This window comes from Aegilops tauschii, chromosome 7 (assembly GCF_002575655.3).
Source record: "Aegilops tauschii subsp. strangulata cultivar AL8/78 chromosome 7, Aet v6.0, whole genome shotgun sequence".
Taxonomy (NCBI): domain Eukaryota; kingdom Viridiplantae; phylum Streptophyta; class Magnoliopsida; order Poales; family Poaceae; genus Aegilops; species Aegilops tauschii.
In genome coordinates, this window is record NC_053041.3 from 535,875,186 (window position 1) to 535,880,062 (window position 4,877).

The 4,877-nt window shown below is 42.1% G+C and overlaps 1 pseudogene; it reads left to right on the forward strand.

Moving 5' to 3' along the window:
• The first annotated feature begins 547 nt into the window (after positions 1–547).
• Positions 548–2,926, forward strand: LOC141027350 (protein FAR1-RELATED SEQUENCE 5-like; annotated as a pseudogene).
• Positions 2,927–4,877: the final 1,951 nt, after the last annotated feature.

Genomic DNA, 4,877 nt, shown 5'->3' on the forward strand with positions numbered 1-4,877 from the left:
AGCGCAAAAAAGGCGTGCGAGAAATCATCAAAGGTCGCCTCCCTTTTCGTTACGGATCTCGTTGAACCGACCTATGTAGATACGCAACCAGCGGCCGCATCTATGTCATGATCGACACTCGACAGCACCCTGGAAGGAGGAACTGGACATCGGACGGCCTCCTCGCGTTTGCCCCACGCGAGACGCGGCTCGGCTCCAATCGCTGCAGGCATGCGTACGGCTTGGCTGGAAAACTGAACTTGTACGTGCGATCCCGGCTCCCATAACTACGCGGCTGATTGCTTGCTTCCTATTCTGATCAGATACGCAGCTGCAGGCTTATCCGCCGCCAATACAACATCAATCAGATCGAGAATTGCTCATGGCCGAGCAACCGGAACAATGTCCTCCATGCGATGCGACTAGCCGCCAATTCCCTGGCCCGAGGCTTACTGCAGCAGGCGGAACGATATCCATGTCCTCCGGCCGTCCAAACACCTCTCCCTTGCATGACCGGATCATGTTGTCGCAGTCTGAAGAAGTACAGTCGAGGAGGTCGGGAGTGGCCATGCCGGACGCCACGACATGCACCATGGACTTGCCGCCGCCGCAAGTCAGGTCAATAGAAGGCCAGCAGGATGACGCGGTCGCCGATGGTCGTGGAGCCGGCGGAGAGCAAACACTAGAGGTGCACCGGTCTCCCGGCTCAAATTTGAAGAAAAATCATCTTTCGCATTGCATTGTGCTAATATAAAATTTAACTGTGAACTCTGTGCATCACAGGTTAATAATGACGGGCAAACGTTGGTTGTTCCTGAAGTTGGAAAGACTTACGATTCAGAGGAAGCTGCTTATGACATGTACAACACATATGCCGGCAAAGTTGGATTTAGTATTAGAAAGAACCAGACAAAGCGTCGACATGATGGTAGCATATATCAAAAATATATAGTTTGCAGTAACGAAGGTCATCGAGAAACCGTGTCGTCGAAGGACACTACAAGGACGGGTTGCAATGCCCGTATTCAGTTTAGTGTTAGCAGAGAAGGGCTTTGGACGGTGCAAAAGGTTGTAACCGATCATAATCATTATCTTGCTAGTCCCAATAAGGTGCACAAACTGAGGTCCCAACGACATGTTATAGAGGCGGACAGACATCTAATTGGCCAAATACGGGAAGCCAGGATGAAGCCATCCCAGGTGGAATACTTCATGGTAGAGTTTTACGGAGGACCGGACAAAGTGCCATTCTCAAAGATGGATTGCAATAACGAGATTGTTCGTGAGCGCAAAAAATACTTAGAATCAAATGATTCACAAACACTTTTGGAATACTTGAAAAATAAGCAGAGAGAGGATCCAACATTTTTTTATGCCATTCAAGTAGATGAGAAAGATGGTCGGATTGCTAATTTCTTTTGGGCAGATGGCCAGTCTATCATGGATTACGCATGTTTTGGAGATGTTGTATCATTTGACACTACGAAATGCCTTTTGCTCCAATCCTTGGAACCAACCATCACAAGCAGACTATAATTTTTGGGGCAGCGCTGTTATTTAATGAGACCATTGAGTCATTTGTTTGGTTGTTTGAAACCTTTCTAACTGCAATGTCGGGTAAACATCCAAGCACAAATTTCACAGATCATGATGCGGCCATGGCAGGAGCAGTTGCATATGTGTTTCGAAATACTAGTCATCGACTTTGTCTATGGCACATTTATCTTAATGCCGCTAAACATCTCGGACATGTAATTCATAAGCATCCTGAGAAGTTTCTACCTGATTTCAAGAGATGTGTCTATGAAGATAGATCAGAGTATAAGTTCAACCTCCAGGATAACGAATGGATGGCAAAGCTATATGAGTTGAGGGAAAAGTGGGCTGCTGTCTATCGTGACTCATTTACAGCTGATATGAACTCGACTCAAAGGAGTGAAGGTATGAATAATGTTTTCAAGCAAAGATTCTGTGGGAGACTTGGTCTCTCGGAATTCCTTGTAGAATGTGAGAAGGTTTCCCATAGTCTTCGGGAAAATGAGTTGGATGCAGATTTTAGTTCGCGCAGAAAGAACCCGGTTACTTACTCATCTAAGTTGCCTTTGCTGAAGACCGCATCTGAATCATATACAAGGAGGATGTATTCAGAGTTCGAGGAAGAATTTACAGGACAATTTTAAGTGTCTTGTAAATTGTTACAAACTGAGGGGTCAGTCATGACATACATGGTTACGCATATGAAGAGTGAGTATGGAACAAAAGTTATATTCAATACTGAGGATACTACCATTACATGTTGTTGCAGAAAGTATGAATCTATAGGTATGTATGCTCTATTTAACTTGCAATATACTAGTTTCTAATACAAATTGATGAAATATGGCATCCATATTTTACAGGTATATTGTGCAAACATGCTTTCAAAGTTTTCAATGTGAATGATGTTTTCATTTTGCCATCACAATATATACTAAAAAGATGGACAAAATATGCAAAGAGAGGATATTATGTTGAAAAACTAGGTACCGAGGAGGAAAGTTTGAAAACGCATGCTGCACGTGTCTCACGGAAGGCCACATCCGTTGCATTGAAGTGTACACGATCAAAGGAACTTCTTATTGATTTTGAGAAAGTTATAGATAAGTTTGACGTACAAGCAGATAACTCTCTCAGCAAGATCGAGGAAAAATCAGATGAGGTTCCGCTAGTTTCAACTACCGACACACTAAAAGGTACAATATCAATTAGAGTTCCTCAGGTGGTAAAAGGTGCAAAGAGTAAACGGTCAAAACTTTCAGTTGAGAAGAAGAAAGGAAAGAAAAAGAAAGGTCTGGTCCTACACATTCTAGCAAACCTTTTCTATTATATACTTCTATAGTTAGTGTTTAATTTATCTTTCATTTTTTGTCTGAAAATAGGAGATCCAAAAAAATGCAGTAGGAAATAGGGATGATGGCATTCATCCACAGGACTTGATTGTAAAACATATGACTTGGACTCGGTATTACATTTTCATATTTTTCTTACATATTTGTATGAACAATTTCATATTATATGACACACGATGTTACTACTGGTGCCATTGACGTTTCTAGTATGGCTGCTCCATTGATCCAAGGCGGATTTACTAATGCCGCAATTCCACCCTTTGGAAATGATGCGTATGGGAAACCTTTAGCCATGTATGCTCCTTTCATCCAAGGCGAATTTACAAGTCTGTTGCTTGGAGTTCATCAGGATGCCACATTGTCCTCGTGTGCTAAAAAGTTACATTTTGATGAATAGTATTTGGCGCAACCTATAAGGAGTGTGATCCTTTGGATGTAATTTGGTTTACCCATGAATTACAATCACTAGTAGAAAAAGGGTCTATTGTCCCGGTTGGTAAGGGCCTTTTGTCCCGGTTTTTGAACCGGGACTAAAGGGTCATTACTAATGCCCTAACCCTTTAGTCCCGGTTCTTACACGAACCGGGACAGATGGGCCTCCACGTGGCCGCTGCGCCCAGCCCAGGCCGGGGGGCCTTTGGTCCCGGTTGGTGACACCAACCGGGACCAATAGGCATCCACGCGTCAGCATCTGGCTGGAGCTGAAGTTTTTTTTTAAAGGGGCTGATTTAGGGGTTTTGGGGGTTAATTTAGGTTGTTGTTAGGTAGCTATTAGAGAGAAGTGTCCTCTTTTATATCTCCGTGCTTGGTTTACCAACGCTACATACTGCTATGCCTAAACATGGCTTAGATTGAAGTGAAGGCAACATGTGGTGCATGTCGAAAGTAATACTAATCCTAACTTGATCAAGTTTGGATTGTACTACTTTCGACATGCACCACATGCATGTTGCCTTCACTTCAATCCATTCCATGTTCATTTCACCCGCTGATATATAATAACTCTTCATGCGCGCATCATGCATCATCATATATAATAACAAGTCCTACTAATCATCATTATACAACTTCTACTCGTTATTAATAACCAGTCATACGATCATCATCCTCATAGTCATCGAACCAACCCTACTTAATTGTTCTTAGCACATGATCATCAGTATTAGGTAGGACCGAAATACCCTCTTTAAGGTAAAATAGCATAAAACAATATAGACCCTGACTCTCCATTATGGAGAATGGAGATCATCCTGTCTCCAATTCTTGCGCTTCGCTTCCTTTTGCTTCCAAGAACCTCCTTGCGACTGTCCATACATTTTTTCCATTCTTTGATTTGCATGTCTCCACTTCTTTTAGAAATCCGGTATGGACAGTTGAGATTCGTAGGAGGACCTGGTTGTATGTTCAAAACATCAAGCCTACCATTCTGATACATCAAATGAGGCACACAATCCTCTGGGATTATCTGTTGAAAAACATAGTAATAACTTCATAGTTATCAATGATGTACTAGTTTTAGAAGTATGCAAAAGATGCACGGATGTCGTAATAGTAAGAAATCTTACCAGGGTATCTCCATAGTAGTTACCGTAGTTCAACACATGCACTAGTGGCACGTATTGACCATAATGTGGAGGAGTTTTACAATAGATATTGTAATTCTCAAGATCAGTACAAAATCCGACCAGATGAGTTTTCTCCTTATAAGTTAACTCAGAGCCATCGGTGTAGTAGGTTCTGTCTACCATGTTCCGCACATTGTTTGAACAATCAAAATAAGCTGTCAATGAAAATAAGCTGTCAACTATTTTGAAATGAACAATATAAATTAGCTAATAACTATGTTTGAGAAACTCACATAGCGGTAGAATTGGAGGCGTATCAACAAGGACCCAAATGTCCATATTGTCTTGCTCGATGTCAGGATCACCAAGATCCATGGTGACAAGCATACCCTCATCAAAACCATACATCTTGCAAAATGCTTCCCAATTTTTGCAACCAAAATGG